This window comes from Mobula hypostoma, chromosome 1, assembly GCF_963921235.1.
Source record: "Mobula hypostoma chromosome 1, sMobHyp1.1, whole genome shotgun sequence".
NCBI lineage: Eukaryota > Metazoa > Chordata > Chondrichthyes > Myliobatiformes > Myliobatidae > Mobula > Mobula hypostoma.
The window spans coordinates 89,260,414-89,281,202 of record NC_086097.1 but is presented as its reverse complement, the minus strand read 5'-3'; the positions used below and the strand labels follow the sequence as shown (position 1 = coordinate 89,281,202).

Here is a 20,789-nt window from a genome sequence, read left to right as displayed (position 1 = left end):
GTGCACAGAGAACCGAGGACCAGAGGGCACGGCCTCAGAATACAAGGATGCCCCTTTGGAACAGAGATGAAGAGAAATTTCTTTAGCCAGAGGGGGTGAATCTGTGGAACTCATTGCCACAGACCAAGTGAAAGTCAAGTCACTGGGTACATTTAAACAGAGGTTGATGGGTTCTTAATTACTAAGAATGTCAAAGGTTACGATAAAAAAGCAGCAGGATGAGTTTGAGATGGAATAATAAATCAGCTATGATTGAATGTCAAAGCAGACTTAATGGGCTGAATGGCCAAAATTCTGCTCCTATGCCTTATAGTCATGACCCTTACACTTTACTTTCTACCTGCACTGCTACTCTTCTGAGTCTGCAACACACATCAAAGTTGCTGGTGATTTCCTCGTGTTTGCATTTTTAAATACAGTCAGCATTCTGTTTTGCCCCTTTTGCACAACCACGATGGAATGATCTGTCTGGATGGAAGCAGACAGAACTTTTTCACTGTATCACAGTAAGTGTGACATGAAAAGCCAATTACCAATTGCGTGTGCTGGCACAATTACAAATATACTAACACTGATCCTTGCAACATACCGAATCTTAGCGTTCCGACGGAAGAGCTTCATGGTAGAGGCACAGGGTGCAAAGAAAATCTTGCCCAGCAAGAAGGGAAACAGAATGAGAGGCATTGTCCCAGTAGGTCATCGTGGTTCTGTTGTGGATGAGGGCTCAACATCCTATCACATTATCTCCACCTTTCACCTTTCTCTTCACAAATGCCGCCCGGCCTACTGAGTGTTTCCAGCATTTTATTTCAGATTTTCATTTCAGATTTCTAACAGCTGGCAGTTTTAAAAAAAATTTTCTGGACAAAATGTCCCCCAGTTGAAGACATCCCAAGTTGAAGCTCCACACTAGAGACTTGGTGGGGTGGTACACAATTGGAAGGTGACATCGTTCAGCTGAGGCAATAGGTGGGCATAAAGAAACACACAGGTCTCTCTGTAGAGTAGGGGACAGCGGTTCTTTACCATCTTGCCCAATATTTATTCCACAAACAAAATGACAAAAACAGAGTACCTGATCGTTGCACTGCTGTTTGTATCTGTTGGCAATTTAGCTGCTGTTTCTACATTATAGCAACCAATCTATTTTTAAAAATACTTTATTGGCCTTCAAGAGCTGAGCAAAGTTCCTAAAGAGGCCACAGAAATACAAGTTTTTTTTTCTCCTTCATGGAATCTAAAGTAAGCCTACGGTATGCCTTCCTGCAGAGATCGGAATGCAGCTGAGTGATCAGGAGTGATTACAGTGGCTACAAAAGGTAAAACTATGCTAAGTGTTCACTGCACCCCGATCCTATTCCACATGAACACAATAAATGAGGGCAGGAAAAAATTAAAAATATTTCCAATGAAACAAATACACTTTGGTAAAGCAATGGAGGGTGGGAGTGATGGGAGCTCTGACCTGCTTACCTCTGGGGAAGGACGAGGATGAAGAGAGCTCAGAAAACTGCCCGAAGTACAGAAAGTCACTTCCACGTGAGCCAAGCATGCACAAAGAGGCAGGTGGGATCCAACACGCAAGGGAAGGGAGAATTCTAAATATTCAAGGATTGGGCTTTGTCGGAGAACGTTGTGAGGGGACACACAATGAAGGAAAGTAGAGGATATTGGAAGAGATGGGCAGAACATAGAAGTGGAACACGGAGAGGAAGCAGAGGAGGAGATGGGAAGGGAAACACTAATGTGAGAACATAGGCTCTCAAAAAAAAGACATTTTGACAGAGTTTTTTTGTTGTGTGCTTTAAAATTCCTCTCCTTACCCCAGGATTATCTTGTAGCTGGGAAATAGCAACAGCATCAGTTGTAAGGGCCATTTGGATCCCCAGGCATTGCAACAGAGTTCATTCAAGTTATTGGATGAAGTGGATACGGGACGCAGTTGTGAATGAACATCTTACCGAGGATGCAAGGCGGGATAAACAGCCAGCAGAGCACCAGAGTGACTCAAAGGTGGCAAGGGGATGATGGAAGAGTTCAGGTGCTGAGTAAGGCACTGCAACAAGGAGCTATGTGATAAGAAACACTGTAAATGATTTCACCCCAAATAATTGATGCGCACAGCCCAAAAACATTTGGCAATTGTGTCATGCTTAGACAAGCAAGGCAGCATCTGGTATGAGTGACTTGCAAAAGGCACGTTCCAGAAGTGCAATGCAACTGTTAGCAAAGGCCTTGGATAGCTGGAGTGGAACATCTGGAAGGAGTATTCTCCACTCAAGTTGTCATATTGAAAATACTATATTCTTATTGCTTTAACATTGCCAACCCAGCTGTTTCTGCTCACCGGATCACTTGGTGTCAGCCTTGACTCAATGGACACCACTCTGCATCAGCATGTCAATGGTTCAAGTCTCACTCAAGGGAGTTGAGCAAGAAATTTGGGTTAACACTATCAGGACCATGGTGGAAATAGTTCTTGGAAAATTGGTTTATTAGTGTCACATCAAGAGGTATAATGAAAAACTTGTCTTGCAAGGCGTTCTTGCAGAGCAGTTCATTACAGAAGTGCATTGAGGTGGTACAAAAGAAAATCAATAATAGAGTGCAGACTGAAGTGTTAAAGTTAAAGAAGAGCTGCAGTACAGGAAGACAATAAGGTGCAGGATCACACTGAGTTAGATTGTGAGATCTAGAGTCCATCTCATCATATTAGGGAAGCACTCAGTAGTCTTATAACAGCCTGGTGTGGTAGCACGTGCTTTCAGCGTTTTTTCTTCTGCCTGATGAGAGAGGGGAGAAGAGAAAATGTCCAGGATGGACGCTGGCTGTTTTACCACAACAATGAGAAATGTAGGCAGAGTCCATGGACGGGAGGCTGGGTAACATGACGTGATGAGCTGCAGTTTCTTGCAGGCATGAGTAGAGCGGCTGAATAGATTGCTTTCTATGGTAATCAATGAAAATTGGTGAGGGCCAAAGGAAACATGCCAAATTTTTTTGCCTCCTGGGGAAGTAGAGGCACTGCTAAGCCTTTTTTTGGCTGAGGCATTAATGTGTTTGGACAAGGGCAGGCTTTGTTGGAGATGCTTTGCATTAAATGAGACATTAGACTCGGTTCCTTTTCAGATGAACAGAATATAACGCACCAGGATTGTAGTGTGTTTGACAATACCTATCCCTTGTTCAGCTTCAATAAATATGGATTAACTTTCCAGTCCTAATGAAGGGTCTTGGCCTGAAACTTCAACGGTTTATTCACTTCCATGGATGTTGCCTGTCTTGCTGAGTTCCTCCAGCATTTTGTGTGTGTTGCCCAATTGCATCCAGATATAATCGTACGGTCTGACACCAGTAGAGAAGTGGTTATTGGTGAACTCACAGTCCCCTGGGAAGACAACATCAATGAAGCCTATGAGTGCAAGTTAACCAGGTATGCAGAATTAAGATCAGAGTGCAGAGACAGAGGGTGGAAAGTCTCATGCTATCCATTCGAAGTAGGCTGCCGTGGGTTTATTGCGTTCACTTTCCAGAAGTGGCTGCATGACCTTGGCTTCACTAGAAGAGAGATCAAGTCAACCAGCAGGGCTGTAGCTGAGGCAGCAGAGAAAGGATCAGCATGGGTGTGGACCAAGTATGTCCAGGGGGCAGATATAGTCTTGCAAACCCTTCAGTAGTTGCATAGACACCTGAAGAGCAGACTATCTGTTGGATGGAAGTGACCAACAACTCTGATAGAGGCAGATGCCAAGTTTTTAAGCTCACCAGTGGGAGGTTGTGCTTTAGCACTGCTGGCCCACCACCTCGAGGGAGTCTTGATCATAAGCGGGCCGAAACTCCTGAAGACAGGTGGCAGATCAACTGATGATCTCACTGGTGATAGCACAGAACAGTTAACATCTTAGTCCACGTGTATTTTGTAACTCTGTGTTGCTCAAGATTTCTGGCACCTGCAGAATCCCTTGCATAACTGATCGTACTGTTGGATGTGAAGTGTAATGAGTGTGCACTGGTAACACTTTTTCCTGCAGCTATGTTTACTTCAAGAATGCAAATACCTATCAGGCGCTCCAGATGTGCTGGGTATATGAAGGTGAACCACATACATGCAAATTTTACCTAACTTTGAATACATCATCTCTGGCAGGTGCCCACCAGCCCTGCCGCCACTTAGAATGCTCCATGGAAGGACATATCTTAGCTGTGCTAGACCTACATTCACACAACCCACCCTGTGGGAAACAACCTGGAGGAAAGAACTTGTTACAAATGCGAACTAGGTTTTGAGGGACAGCAGCAAAACAACAGCTCAAGATCACCAGACACTAACACTTCTTCCATGGCGCAGATGTAAAAGCAGCTGGAAGTTAAATAACAAGGGATATGTATAATGGCCAAAATGAATTACACAATCCCTCTGCATCAAAACACAAAATATGCTGGAGGAACTCAGCAGGCCAGACAGCATCCGTGGAAATGAGCACAGTTGACGGTTCAGGCCAAGACCCTTCATCAGGACTGGAGGAAAAAGGATAAGGAGTCAGAGTAAGAAAATGAGGGGAGGAAAAGGAGGAAAAATCACAAGGTGATAGGTGAAACCAGGAGGGGTGGCGGGGTGAAATAATGAGCTGGGAAGTCGATTGGTGAAAAAAATACAAGGCTGGAGAATGGGGAATCTGATAGGAGAGGACAGAAGGCCAGGGAAGAACGAAAAGGGGGAGGAGCACCAGAGGGAGGTGATGGGCAGGTAAGGAGATAAGGTGGGAGCGGGAAATGAGAATGGGCAATGGTGAAGCGGGGGAGGGGCATTACCGGAAGTTCAAGAAACCGATGTTCATTCCCATCGGGTTGGGGGCTACCCAGACAGAATATAAGGTATTATATTCCTTTTATTCCAACTAGGTAGCCTCCAACCTGATGGCATGAACATTGATTTCTCGAGCTTCCGGTGATGCACCCCCCTTCACCATTCCCCATTCCCATTTCCCTCTCTCCCTATCTCCTTGTCTGTCTATCGCCCCTTCTCCAGCCCTGTATCTCTTTCACCAATCTACTTCCCAGCTCTTGCTTCACCACGTCCCACCTCCCAATTTCTATCACCTTGTGCTTCTTCCTCCCTCCCTTCATTTTCTTACTCTGACTTGTTTTCCCCAGTCCTGAGGAAGGGTCTCAGCCCGAAACGTCAACTGTACTCTTTACCATAGATGCTGCCTGGCCTGCTGAGTTCCTCTAGTATTTTGTGTGTGATTTCCAGAGTCTGCAGATTTTCTCTTGTTTGTGATTGGCCCACCACATCATTATATTCTTTTGGGTGAAACTGTAATATAACCAACTAGGAATATCGCAGCCTGTACTCCTGATCCCCTAAAATGGAATGACAAGCCAGCATAGATATTAAAGAGGGGTTGGGTTTGAAACTGGAAATTAATTTAAGGACAGATTATATCATGGAGTTGAGCTATTTGTCTATAATCCCATCAATAGCCCAGAGCCAGACTGGGGTAAGGTACAGAGAAAATCTCTCTCCGTATATCTAACCAAACATGCACAACTCATTTTGCATCAACACGTTGGTGGTGTCAATCTGTCCAGCAATTCACTGGCCAATCTTTGTTTGTGTGTTGTTTTTCAATAAATACTATTGTTTTCTTTATTTTCCTGTAAATTTGAGTTCCTCTCCGGGCCCTGTGGCACACTAGGTGGCAACTTTGCCATTTCTTTAGCAATTGTCTGTTTTTTTTCACGAAGCCCAGACACAAGCTCAATCCCACACGGATGGAAAGAGTGCAAGCAGCCAGACAGCTCTGAACCTGAGACCACACAGCTCGGAGTCTGGTGCGAATGCCACCCCACCACTGGCCAGAAACTTCCTGGCAATGCCACTACACCACTGGCCAGAAAGTTCCTAGCAATGCCCACAAGAAAATGGATGGCAAGGTAGTACATGGTGACACATGCATACTTTGATAATAAATTTACTTTGCCTTTGAGTTGTTCATTGTTGGAACCTTCCAGGATCCAGCTTGTATTTACAACAATGTCATAGAGCCATACAACACAGAAGCAAGCCATTCTGCCCACCATGTTCATACTGGCCACCATACTTAACTATCGAAGTCCTGTTTAGCAGCCTCAGTTTCATAGCCCTCTGGGCCTTTGTGATTCAAGTGCTTGTCTATATGCTTCTTAAGAGTTGTGAGACTACCTGCCTCCATCATCTCCTCGGGTAGCATATTCCAGATTCCACAAGGCATGGAGATGAAGTTTATAGGAAAATAAAGAAAACAATAGAATTTATGGAAAAACTATACATAAACAAAGATTGGTTAGTGAACCGCTGGACAGATTGACAACACCAATGTGTGGATGCAAAATGAGATCTGAATGTTTGCAGATCTCCTTAAAACATTCTATCTCTTGTTTCATACCAATGTCATCTTGTTTTAGACATGCCCACAAAGGGAAAAATATTCTCACTTTCTACATTATCTATCCCAGTAATGACAGAAAAAGAAGGGTGTGGAAGAATGAAAGGTGACCTCATCATAACATGCCTTGAGAGTTTGAAAGGGAGTTGTTTTTTTTGCTTTGAATAGGGCAGAATATAATTACCTTTCAACAAAGGGACTAGCCCATTTCTGAAGCTGAAGTTAAACTTCAGTTAGTCATGTTGTCATGGCTCAGGTCAGACTAGCTTCCCTGAAGGATATTTTTGAAAAGTTGGATGTTTTTAACAACAGTCTGCTTAGCTTAATACAAAAGCACAGGAGAATAGGAGCCATAGTAGGCCATCCAGCTCCTCAATTCTGCCCCAATGTGATCATGGCTGATCTGTCCCAGGAATCAACTTCTCTTCTTATGTCGATATTACATAGGCCCCAATGCTTTATCATTTTATCAGCTTCCTCTGTAAATACTATCAGTGATCCACCCTTTAAAATTCAGCATTGAGATTTTAAGAAGTTCACAGTTACCTGCTAGTTTCTTCCAGCAAAGTCCAAAATGCCAAGCTGGAATTTGAAATCAGGTGCCATAGGTTTTGGAAAATGGATCAGGCATGAGGCACCAAGTTAAATGGAAGCTCCAGGGGGAGTGAATCATCAGAGTTCTCCACCCCACAGAGCCATGAGAAGCCTAATCAAAGAGAGATAGATTTTTTTTTGTCAAGAAATCTGAGTAATTGTCATAAACACAAGAGATTCTGCAGATGATGGAAATCCAGAGAAACACACACAAAATGCTAGAGGAACTCAGCAGGCCAGGCAGCATCTGCGGAAGTGAATCAGCAATTGGCGTTTCTGGCTGAGACCCTTCATCAACCTGGAAAGAAAGGGGGAAGATGCAAGAATAAGGAGGTCAGGGAGGGGGAGGAGGAGGGGAAGGGATAGGAGGACAAGCTAGAAGTTGATAGGTGAAGCCAGACAGGTTGGGGATGTAAGAGGGGATGAAGTAGAAGCTGGGATACGATAGTTGGAAGAGGCAAAGGAATCTGATATGGGAGTAGAATGGACCATAGGAGGAAGAAAAGGAGAAGGGGCACCAAGGGAGGTGAGGAGAAGAGATAAGAAGCCAGAATGGGGAACAGAAAAAGAGGGAAAGAGAAAGAGAAGAAAAATTACCAGGAGAAATCAATGTTCACACCATCAAGTTAGTGGCCATCTAGAGAGAATATGAGATATTGCTCCTCCAACCTGAGAGTGACCACATCAGGCAAAAGAGGAGGCCATGGACCAAAATGTCAGAATGGGAACAGGGATAGGAATTAAAATGGCTGGCCACCGGGAAATACCACTTTTTGCCATGGAGAGGATGCTAAATTTGAGCATCTCCTATGATCATTCTTCACGATAGACAAACCCAGAGCCTTCCCTTCCCAACTTCTGTTTTTGAAGTTTAGTTCTACGAGCTCTCCATAGTCCTCCATCTCTGGTTCTCCCTTACACACCTTGTATGCCCTCCTCTAGTGGACTTTCAGATGCCAAAGCTTCAAAGTTTACAATTTCCTTCTAGATATAGAATAGGTTTCAATGGGATTCCCCACCATCATTCTAGATTCAGAATGATAACGGGGGATCTCACTGAAGCCTACCAAATATTGAAGGGACTGGATAGTGTGGCTGCGGAGAGAATGTTTCCATTAGTGAGAGAGTCTAGGACAAGAGGACACAACATCAGAATAAAAGATGTCCCTAAAGAACAGAGGCGAATAAAGTGGTGAATCTGTGTAATTAACTGCCACAGATGACTGTGGAGGCAAAGTCATTGGATACACTTAAAGCAGAAGTTGATAGATTCATTATTAGTAAGAGTGCCAAAGGTTGTGGGCAGAAGGCAGGAGAATGGGGTTGAAAAAAATATCAGCCATGATTGAATAGCAGATAAGACTCAACGGGTCAAAAAGCCTGATTTTGTTCCTGTGTCTTATGCACTAATGATATTATCCCACCTATAACTTTATATTAAAATTAGACTCAGGTTTAAGGCTCCATTTACACTGAACCAATAAGAAGCCCCAGCTCCAAAGACCATCTCCCTCAACACTTTTACAACACAAAGCTAACATCTATCCTTTGTCATAACAATGCCACTCGAGGCCCTTGGAGAAATAAATTAGCCTCCAGCAATGCTGGATTTATGGCTGGTTTAATGCCATGGACGCATAGTCCTTGGGTCGAGGCATCCCCAGAGGTACTTTGTGCAGTTTGCTACAGCCAGCAGACAGAGAAGACTTTCATAAGTGTTGGTCTCAGCGGTGTAAACGGACCCACCAAGTGCATCACCCGACCTCCAGAAACGGAGTCAATATCTCAAACTTTGGCACACGGAAGATATTTCCAAAACAAACACTATTAAACTAGAGAACTGCACCACCCCCATTACTTGGAACCATCCTCTGATTCCTTTTGCATTATTTTCAAAGGACATCATGGGACTGGCAGAGAAATGAATACATTTTGGAGCACACGATCAGGTCATTCTGTCCAGCTGTTTAATATGCTCCATAAGAGCTTCCATTCACCCAACTTTATTTGACACTAATAGTAGATCTCATTGTCCTTTATATATTTGACCATATCCTTAAATCCATCTCTGCTACCCATGTTGACCTCTACAAATGGTGCCATTCCCTGTTCTCGTCTACTTCTTAGAGAAATATATAATCTATGCATAAACATAATATCTATTTTGGACCTTGTGTATAAAGATAGGAGTCCATATATACATTCATAAATACATTGGATCTTAAACTTATGACTTCAGCCATTAAAGAAGGAAAAGGTGTCGAGCTGAGACATTAACTCTCTTTTTTCTTTCCACAGATGCTGCCCAATCTGGTGTCATTTCCAGCAATTGCCATTTTCAAAAATGAAAATATCGCAAGGAAACACTTCTGTATTTTAATATTCTAATTGGCTCATCCTCTTTATTGAAAGGATTCCAACTTGGTTAGATGACTAGTTAATGTTATCCATTACTCTGGTTAACTATACCCATAATACATTGTATTATTTCCTACAATATAGAAATAGGTACAATATACAGTATTTAATCAGTGCTTAACCAAAATTATATAGCATGCCATCTGCCTTTCATTATATTCCTTTGAAAGCCTGCACTCCAAATCAGTGGATTTAAACTTTGCAAATTGGTTTATTATTGTCACATGTACCAAGGTACAGTGAAAGATTTTGTTTTGCATGGTATCCAAACAGAACATTATAACACATCATTACATTGAAGTATACAAGGTAAAACAATAACAGAATTCAGAATAACGTGTTGCAGTAACAGAGAAAAAATGCAGTGCAGACAGACCATATGGTGTAAGGACGTGATGACATTGAATGTCCTTGAGCTCGGTGGTACATGCTTTCAGGATTCTGTACTTTCTGCTTAATAGGAGGGAGAGAAGAGATGATGTCCAGAGTGAATGGAGTTTTTGATTATGCCAGCTGCTTTGCTGGGCAGCAAGGAGTGTATGCAGAGTCCAGATTGAGGGTAATATGTGAAAATGTGAGGTTATCCCTTCTGGTACGAAGAATAGAATGGAAGAATATTGTTTCAATTGAGCGAGAATGCAGAACGTGGCTATAAAGCAGGGTTCCTGCGGACCCCTTGGTTAACGGTAAGGCTCCATGGCATAACATAGGTTGGGAACCCCTGCTATGAAGGGATTTGGTCTCCTTGTATATGAAATGTGGAGTCAGCATGCAGAAACTGCAAGGAATTAGGAAGGCAAATTGAATGTTGGTTTTTTTCTTGCAAAGAGAATGTTGAATACAAATAGGGGGGTTTTGCTACAACTGTACAGGGCCTTGGCAAGATCACAGGTGGAGTACTGCATGCAGTTTTTCTCTCATTCTGGGGAAGATATATTAATGGCAATTCACGTGCCTTGATTCCTAGAAGGAAGTCAATGATTTATGAGAAATGGTGGAGGCAATGTTCATTCATTACGGTAAAACTAAGAGGTGGTCTCATTGAAACATTAGGTACCAAGAGACAAGGTAGATAGGGGCAGGTAATTTCCCCTCATGGGGAAATCGGAATCTAGAAAGTGACAAAGAATAAGGGCTCATGCATTTGTGACAAAGACTAGAAGATGAGAGATGAAGATGACCTTGTTTTAGAGCAGGGGTTCCCAATGTAGGGTTCATGGACCCCTCGGTTAATGTTTGGGGTCCATGCATAGAAAAGGTTGGGAAGCCCTGTGTTAGAGGGTTATGAATTTCTGGAACTTTTTTGTTACCCTAGGGAGCCAAAGTAAAATCATTGCTTGTATTCAATGATCAATAGATTTTTGAGCTACCAAGGAACCATGGGTTATGGAGAACAGGTGGGAAAGTGGAGCAGACAGCAAGATCATAACAGCCACGATCATCTTGAATGACAGACCAGATTCAAGGATCAATTTCTTCTTCTATTTCTCATGTTGTTAACATGGAATGAGGATTCCGAAAGGCTCTGCCACCAACTCCTCATATTCATTCTTACCACAAGGATGTCTCTGGCCATTCCTGATATGGTCAGTAACCTCACAGGACAGTTTCAAGGAAAACAGAAGCCAGAACTAGTCCTACCACTACATATGACACACTGCCAAGATGCCAGTATTTTGTGCCAATATAATTCTGCTTCCTCGCAGTCGGATGCAAAGCAAACAGCCCCAGCTCTTGCAAACTCTGCCCACTCTAAAAGGCTGCTGCTGAGGCAGCCAAGCTCTCACCAACACTGCTCCCATTGATTCCAACAGCACCAGCTCTGTATGCATGAGCAGCTTCCCTCTTAAACAATGGTCTCCTTGTAGCCCAGTGTCAATACAAAGGCAGCAATGGTTGGCAGCACCAAGCAGAGCCATTCTGTTCTGCAGCCTGTGTAGTGTAGAGGGCACCAGGGAAGAAAAGGAGAAGCAACTTATGGTTATATAACATCGTTTGCAACCATAGGACCTTAAGCTAATTATGTACTTTTACCCTCAACTGAAGTAATTAAGGTCCTCAAAACAGCAATAAGATCAGAATCAGATAATCTCTTTTTAGATATTGGTGGCAGGACAGCAGCAAAATTCTCCTGACCAGTATCCCCACTCTGTCTTCCCAGGATTATTGAACACCCTCACCACCCCCAATCACTACAATACTCTCAGCACCGCTAATCATGTGGCCAAAATACCCAATCAACTGTCTGAAACCGCACCCTCCGTCCTCCCCATTAAAGACCCCAACGTTTCAGGTGCCCCAGTACATCTTGCTGACACAAGCTCTACCGCTCAAAATCTGCAGCAATCCACACCACCCCAACTACTTGTTCACCCCTACCAACTAAGCCTCTCTCCGGCTCCCAGCTCTTCCTACTCTTCCTACTCTTAAAGCTCCAGGTTTCTCCCCAACACCTGTCTGCTGCAATCTCCAAAATGAAAGGATGCTGCAGAGGAAGGGCCTATTGAGGACACAGTGAGTCTCGAGCACAGTGGGGTGTCACAGCCTTCCCTTCAGGGGGCCATCAAGATCTGCCACAGTCAATATTTGGTCTATGTAACAATTGGCTCTGCTCTTTGGTGTCTTCCTTGCTGCAGTGGTGGGGGTAGGGGTCTGGTCCGTCACAAATGCAAAATGGCTCTAACCTGCTGCTGTCCATCTTAACCTCCTGTCAAATGGATCAAATGCTTCCTTCTGTAGATGAGCTGGCTTCTGTCAACAACATTCTTAGGGTAAACTGCATGGGTTGGGTAAATAACATCAAAGTAGAATGCCTGAAAATACTCGGCAACACAGACAGAGAAAGCAAGAGAGAAGGAAAGCTAATAAACATTGACTAATGTGAGATCAGCACAGTACAGGCTAGAGTGCTGGAATATGTAGGGGCTACGAAAGAGGATGTGCTGGAATTTTGTCCCAAGTCACTGTAAAAAAACAAGGATTATACCCCCAGGTCACTATAGAAGTGATGGTTATTCCTCAGATTACAGACTACTGTGTTGGCATGTGGCCAAGTGGTTAATGTGTCGGTCTAGTGATCTGAAGGTCACTAGTTTGAGCCTCAGCTTGAGTAAGCACTTAATCACACATTGTTCTGCGACGACACCAGTGCCAAGCTGTATGGGTCCTAATGCCCTTCCCTTGGACAACATCGGTGTCGTGGAGAGGGGAGACTTGCAGCATGGGCAACTGCCGGTCTTCCATACAAACTTGCCCAGGCCTGCGCCCTGGAAATCTACCAAGGTGCAAATCCATGGTCTCACGAGACTAATGGATGTCTATTATTATTACTGACTCCTAAACTCGGTACTTGACTAATAAAGAGAAGCTTGTCATACACCCCCCACTTCTGAAGTTTTCTCCCCTAAAGTTCCTTAGACTTTGCCTGTACAACATCAGGGGAGCGCAGTAGCAGAAATACTGGGCTGACATTAAACCAAGACCACACCTGCCTTCTGCAAAATATCCTGTTTGAAAGAACAGCAGTGCTCTTCCTGCCTCCTGGGCAGACCTTGTCCATCAGCTGACATCACCAAAGTAAAGTTACCCCTTGCTTGTTTCACTTGATCCACCCTGCTGTGTGTACTTGGCTGTTGTGTTTATTTAACCAACAGTGATCTCCGTTCAGAAGTCTTGGATGAAATGTAAGTGCTTTGGAATGTAATGCTCTGGTGTTATATTTGTTTTTTTCTTCTTGTCAGGTGCTGCTCCAGTCCCGATACAAACACGGTAGCTTGAAGTTTCTGCATCTGACTCGCAGGAATGGCCTCAGTCAGCTCCGTCAGACAGACACATTGATCGCCTGCCTTGCAGCAGACTCAGACAGACACTCCATTTCTGAGCAGTGCACGGGAAGGCATTATCAAGTGATCACAGGAACACTAAACTGCTCCCTGTAGAGCTATAAAAACCTCGAGTAGGAACCTCTAGCCCATGACTGCTCAAATAGAAGAGAGAAAATTAGGGGTGTGTGTAACAATTTGGCACAGAAATAGACCCTTTGGCCCACTCTGTCCCTGATGACCATCAAGCACCCATTTATAGTGTCCCCAATTATCAGCACTTAGCCCGTAGCCTTTTATGCCTTGGTGATTTTAATGCTCCTTTACATGTTCATTCAACGTTGTGAGAGAACCTGCCTTCACTACCTTCAGCATAGTATGACAGGATTAGGAGCTTGAAGAGATTCGGCATGTCAATAAATGCACTCAAAAACTTCTATAATTGTACTGTGGAGAGCATTCTGACAGGCTGCATCACTGTCTGGTATTGGGGGTGGGGGGGGTGGGGGCTACTACACAGGACCGAAAGAAACTGCAGAAGGTTGTAAATCTAGTTGGCTCCATCTTGGGCACTGGCCCACAAAGTACCTAGGACATCTTCAGGGAGCGGTGTCTCAGAAAGGCAGCATCCATTATTAAGGACCTCTAGCATCCAGGACATGCCCTTTTCTCACTGTTACCATCAGGTAGGAGGTACAGAAGCCTGAAGGCACACACTCAGCGATTCAGGAACAGCTTCTTCCCCTCTGCCATCCGATTCCTAAATGGACTTTGAAGCTTTGGACATAACCTCACTTTTTTTTAATATATAGTATTTCTGTTTTTGCACATTTAAAAAAATCTATTCAATATACGTAATTGATTTACTTGTTTATTTATTATTGTTTTATTTTATTTATTATTATTAATTTCTCTCTCTCTGCTAGATTATGTATTGCATTGAACTGCTGTTGCTAAGTTAACAAATTTCACGTCACATGCCGGTGATGGTAGACCTGATTCTGAGCAGTGTGTTCCAAACTTCAACCAATCTCTGGATGAAAATTATTCCTCCTTATTTGCCCTCTAGACTTTTTACTCCTTGACTTATGCCCTCTGGAAACACACAACTAATATTGAGGACCTCAAGTTCCTGTATACACAGAGAAAGGAGCAAACTAGCTCATGGACTGTCCACCCCACCATACCAAGCACATCCTGCCCCAGCTGTGGGAGAGGGAGCAGTGCAGAACCCAAGAATGACCCTAGGAATGAAAGACTTAAACTATGAGGTACATTTGATACCCCTGGCCCTGTACTTGATGGAGTTCAGAAGGATGATGGAAGACCTCATTGAAATATAGTACTGAAAAGCCTGGATAGTGTGGATATGAAGAGGATGTTTCCAGTAGTAGGAGAGACTATGGTTTAAGGGCACAGCCTCAGAATAAAAGGATATCCCTTTAAAACTGAAGTGATGAGAAATTTCTTCAGCCTGAGGTAGGTGAATCTATGGAATTCTTTGCTGCAGACGTTGGTGGAGGCAAGATTTTGGGTGCATACAGTATAAGGCAGAGTTTGAAAGGTTCTTGATCACTTAAGGGGTTAAGAGTAACAGGGAGAAAGCAAAAGAATGGGGTTAAAAAAACAGCCATGATTGAATGGTGGAGCAACCTTGAAGGGGAGGAGGAAGGGGAAGGGGGAGAGGTGAGGTTGAGTGCGTGGGGTTGAAAGGGTGAGGGGATGAGGGGAAGGAAAAGGGGAAGGAGGTGAGGGGAAAGGGAAGGAAGTGAGGGGAAAGGGAAGGGGAAGGGGAAGGGGAAGGAGGTGACGGGACGGGGAAGGGGAAGGAGGTGGGAAGGGGAAGGGGAAGGAGGTGAGGGGAAGGGGAAGGGGGTGAGGGGAAGGGGAGTGGGTGAGGGGTGGGAGAATGGGTGAGGGGAAGGGGAGTGGATGAGGGGAAGGGGACTGGGTCAGGGATGGGGAAGGGGGTGAGGGGAAGTGGAAGGGGAAGGGGTGAGGGGAAGGGGAAGGGGGTGAGGGGAAGGGGAACGGGAAGGGGGTGAGGATGAGGGAAGCGGGTGAGGGGAGGAAAAACAATTCTCCTCTCAGCCATTCCGCACAGATACCTTTACAAAGCGGAGCTCCAGGAACTTTGACTGATTCATTTGAAGCCCATAGCAGGAAGACCTGTTTTACATCCTGCCTCTCAAGGAGGGCTCCGATTACAAGGACAGGGTTTCTGGTGCTCTTAGTTGTGCATTCTTTACAATCCTGCACCTGAGCCCAAGCCCCAGCCCTGCATGACACAAGTTTAGACATTGAAAAGCTATGTTGTAGATATAAAATATGTTGGTTAGTCTGTACTTGGCATATTCAGTAGCTTTGCTCACCCTGTTATAGGAAGGATGACATTAACCTGGAAGGAGCGCAAAGATTTGTGCTCGTACCCTGATTTCAGTCCTAATGAAGAATATTGGTCTGAAACATTAACTGTTATTTCCCCTCCACAGGTGCTGCCTGACTGTCAGCATTTTGAGTTGCTCAAGATTACCAGCATCTCCAGAATCTCTTGCGTTTATGATTCACTAGAATTTTGCCAGTACTTGAGGGCCTGAGAGAGAAATTGATCAGGCTAGTTCTTTATTTCTTGGAATGTAGGGGACCAAGAGGTTATTTTACGGAGGTGTAAATATACAACTGAGTCTTGACCGGAGGTGTTAGCCATCTGTTTGTGAAGTGGTTGTTTTGTCTCGCCGATATACAGATCTGTGCAGTTCTCACTGCATTGGATAGCACATACAATATTGCTGTGTCTATGTTTGAGTGTATGTCAGTATACCTACACCTAAAGGACAAGAGACACTCCTTGGATAAGAACAATGTGCACATTTTGCACAGGGAGGACGGGTGGTTTGAAAAAGGGGTCAAAATGGAAACGGAACAGAGGGGATGGGGTACGACACCACCTATCAGCTACTTACAATGTAGTCCTAACATCTCTACCCTGGCATCTCCACAACAGTTCACACCTCCATTCATGCAATAACCCTCTCATACCTCTACAACTCTTAACTACCTGTGCATTGATAGAAGTTTGTCGAAATTTTAGATGCCACGTGCTTCATGTTTGGAATGAGCTGCTAGCAAAAGTCTTTGAGGCATACAATAGCATAGAATATTTTGCAGATGCTGGAAATCCAGCGTAACACACACAAAATGCTGGAGGAACTGAGAAGGTCAGGCAGCATCTATATAAACAGTCGCAGTCTTGAGACAAGACCCTTCGTCAGGCAGGTGTGTCTCTGTGTGTGTATAATATATAATAAACATTTGAATAAGGAGATGGATAGGAAACATTTAGAGGGTTATGGGCCAAACACAGGCAAAGGTAAATAAATAAATGAGACTGGCATAGGTGGGCCCCTCAGTCAGCATGGATGACTTGGGCAGAAGGGTTGCCCGACTCTGACTGTGCCAAGATCCAGCCTTACGCTCTCAGTGCAGTTTTGTCTGACCTGCTGGTTTGGAGATGTTAAACTAAGCTCCATATGATGGATTTTAAAGATCCTATAGTTTTATCTGAAGAAATCGTGTTTTTTTCCCCTTTAGTATTCCAGCCAATTACTGCTCCCTGCTGACTGAATTGTGAAAGCTTTGGTTTATACAAACTTGTCACCTTGTTTCCTAAATTAATCCTGCAACTACACTTCAGAAGTATTTAATTGGCTGTAAAGCATTTGGCACATCCTGAGGTCATGCACAACACTGTAGAAATGCAAATTTCTTTATCTTTCCATCCTGCGATATTAAGAGCACCAAGCGATCCAGCTCAGTTCCACTGGAACCAGTTCTGCAATATATATGGGATGTAAATCTGTCAGTACTTCAGCTCAATGTCAAAAATGCTTTCTCCTGATAGGGTACAAGTCAAAAGGTCAAAATCTTCTGAATGTTTTCAATTCGTCACACCAAAAACATGAACATTTCTTAAACACACTCACACCCATTTGGCTGAGATTTCAACGCTTTTTCAAATTCCCCTACATCTGTGTGAATTGTGAATGGATCCCACCAGTCAAAATGTTGATTTAGAAGCCACTTGGCCCATCAGCTCCATGCAATCCTGACCATTCTAACCCTCCACTCTTCTCCCAAAACTCTGCTTTCTAACTTCAAGTGCCAATTCAGTTCCACTTTGAAAGCCTCTGCCGACGCTATTCCCACCACTCTCGCCAGCAGTGTGCTTCACTCATACTCACCTCCCCCACAGCCACGTGTGTCTTCTTCTGAAAACGTTAATATCTGTATCCTCGGGTCATTGAACCATCTGCTTCCTTCTCTCTAAACCAGTCATGATCTTGTACACTTAAACCACACTTGGGTGCTCAGTGGCTCAACTAGCCTGACTTGTATAGTTTAACTCTCTCTACACAGGATGTATAGAACGGAAAAGCAAATACTGGCTCGGCAGACCTTTGCCAGAGCCAAGACTCCACATTATTCTCCTCCAGTACTATCCACATCTTGTATTTATGATACTTGCCTTAAAGGAGCACTTTCTCATCCTTTACTTCCTATTAAGTGCATCCATCCTATTCACCTCAATCACTCTATGTAGTCATGAGTTCTACAGTTCAAATATCTGGGTAAAGATTTTGCTTTTCTCTCAATTGCCCAGTGGATTTCGCTAATTCTGGATTCACTCAACGGGGAACTATCTCCTCTTTGCACATTAAATCCATTAATAATGATAAAGAGAGGCATTAGATCACCTTATTCAGTGTATAATTAATTTCAGCTTTCCATTATAACAGTTGAGAACAATTATAACAATGAAGACATGCAAAACAGAGAAGTGAACAATACAGCCACATCGGTTTGACTTTGAAGATGTACTTCGCTGTGCAGATCAATGAGGATTGAGTTCAGCCTGGATGTTGACCAGAAGTCAGCCAGCAAAATTGTGGTGATAATTGTTCGAACTTCTCGTTGTTTAAAAGTAGGGCTCTGAAGCAAGACTGTCAGTGCCGGTCAGCACCACTGTACCCTATGCCCACATTTGATGTGTGTTCCTTGTTCACTTATTGTTTTACCTCCCTTGCTCTCCCCCCATGCACTGTGCAATGATTTGATCTGTATGAACAGTATGCAAGAGAAGTCTCCACTGTATCTCAGCACGTGACATAATATACCAATTCCAATGCACCCCTGAGCAACACTACCCCCCTCCTCCATTCTCTACCCCTTCCCCAGCTCTATCCCCTGCCACTGCTGCACATGCTCACATCTATCCTGCCATCCCATATTCTCTTTGCTCTTTCCCCATCACACATGCCCTTCCTCTTTGTCCTGTTCTCATCAACCCTGCCTTTTTGTGAGAAGTGTCAGCCTGGTTCTTCACCCCCCACCCCCCACACAATCCTACCTCACTCTATGCCCCGTCCCAGTCAAGCCATCCCCATCTCTCCAAGCTCAGTGTGTGCCTCACCCCATCCACCTGTCTCTCTCCCTGTGCCCTGCTCATTTTCCCTTCTGTCCCCTTCCCTTTACCTCCTCCAGGTGCTCTGTCCCATTACACTTCTCTCTGCCCCATAACCTTCCTCTTCTTCCTCACGCTGTATATATAACCTGTTCATAAGAACACAATAAAATGGGAGCAGTCGTAATCAGTTTCAATCTCCTGGGTGTCAACATCTCTGAAGAGCTATCCAGGGAGCAACATGTTAATACAATCACAAGGAAGGATCAACAGCAGCTATATTTCAATAGGCGTTTGAGGAAATTTGATATGTCACCTGAGACTGGCAAATTTCTACAGATGTACTGCAGAGAGCATTCTAACTGGTTGCATCGTCTGGTGTTGGAGGGGCTACTGCACACTATCGGAAAAGTTGCACAAAGTTGTAAACTCAGCCAGCTCCATCATGGGCACTAGCCGCCCAGCATCACCAATACCTTCCAATGGCAATGCCTCAGGAAGGCAGCATCCATCATTAAGGACCCCATCGCCCAGGGCATGCCCCTCTTCTCATTGATACCAGTGATATTAAACCTGATTCTAATTCATTCAATATGACCATGGCTGACCTCCTCCAAGCCTCCACCTTCTCTGCCAGTTCCATCAGAACCCTCTCTTCCTTGATTTTTCAAACATGGACAGTGTACCTTATAAGACTTCTAATGATCTCGTCTCCACCACCGTCTCGGGCGGAGGACTCCAGAGCATCAACTGCCTCTGAAAATAAGTTTTCCACATACGTTGGTCTTAAATGACCCGATCTTACCATGTCCCCTCATTTGAGATCCCAACAACTCAATATCTACCCTATTGTGAATTTATGTGTTTCCATGGGGTCACTCCTCTCAACGGCAGAGAGTAACAGATACAACCTGTTTAGCCTTCCTAGAAAGGACAATACTCTTATCCCAGAAATTATTCTGGTGATGCGCTTTTGGACTGTTCATTCCCTCCAACTGTGTCTGCCCGGTCCAACACCGGAAGCGCGCACCACACACACATACACATACAGAGCTCGGATTTCTCCTCATGTATAACCGTGAAGCAACTTCAAACACGTCAGCGCAAGATCTCAAGCATGCACCGGGCGAACGGAGGGGAGCGGGGACCAGGGCGACAGGAGGAGCTGCACCTTACCAGGAATCTGCCCTCGGGCGAGCCGCCGCTCCTCCGTCTGCAGACACCGACTCCAGAAGCGATTGCGGGGGAATCTGCAACACCGCTCCTCCCTTCCTTCTCAGCAGTCCTCACCCCTCGGCTGACTGTGTTAACTTCCTTGATACTCACTGGAGCCGAACCTCGTTTGTCAGTTTCAGCGGAGCACTAAGCATGCGCTAAAACTTTTCCAAAAAAAAAGTTTTCCCGTCTCCGCCCTGCTCCGGCGCCTCACAGATTTGCCCTTTTCCCACCGCAGGGCACTACACCTTTAATTACATTCATGTAAATAACGGCACAACTAAGGGCATGAAATGTGATAGAACATCAACAACTTTTGCTAAACTATTCCACTGCCGGCGGTAAATCAACGTTTCATAACGTCTAGGGAAGTAAGTTGGTCACAAAAAGGCGTTTGCTATTATGAACGCACAACGCTGTGATTCCTATATCAACATGGTTAAACATACACCAGATATAGAGAATAGTTTCGTAAACTGACAGGGAGTTGACTATTGGATTACAGTTTCCCTCTGATTGGTCATTGTTCGGAGCGCTTGCTTTGAATCTGGGCACGTGGTTGAAATCTGGCAAGAGAGACTTCCAAACTTGCATCGGGATATCCTCTCGGGATAGACTGTGCTAACATCTTGCCCAATTATCCCTGTTGGTCCCGCCCAAGGGGCACTTCCTCGCCCCCTGCTCTCGTAATCTTATTCTCGGGGAAGTATTTTTAAAATGATTTTCCACGCAAGCCTGATGCCACAGGCTGTGGCCGCATAGACTCCCCTTGGTCACAGGTTGCCCTGAAGGAGGTGGTGCCCTCTCTTGTAATTACTGTTGGCTTGTGTGGTTGAAGGTCTCCCGCTGTGC

General features: G+C 44.5%; 1 protein-coding gene across 2 annotated transcripts in view; it reads right to left on the bottom strand.

Annotated features, from left to right (window-relative positions):
• LOC134348676 (pleckstrin homology domain-containing family G member 3) overlaps positions 1 to 20,349 on the bottom strand; it is a 229,093-nt gene extending 208,744 nt beyond the window's left edge. For both annotated transcript variants that reach the window (XM_063052453.1, XM_063052462.1), the window contains exon 1: positions 19,899 to 20,349. The gene's annotated coding sequence lies outside the window, so the exon portion shown is untranslated. The remainder of the gene's footprint in view (positions 1 to 19,898) is intronic.
• Between the last annotated feature and the right edge of the window lie 440 nt (positions 20,350 to 20,789).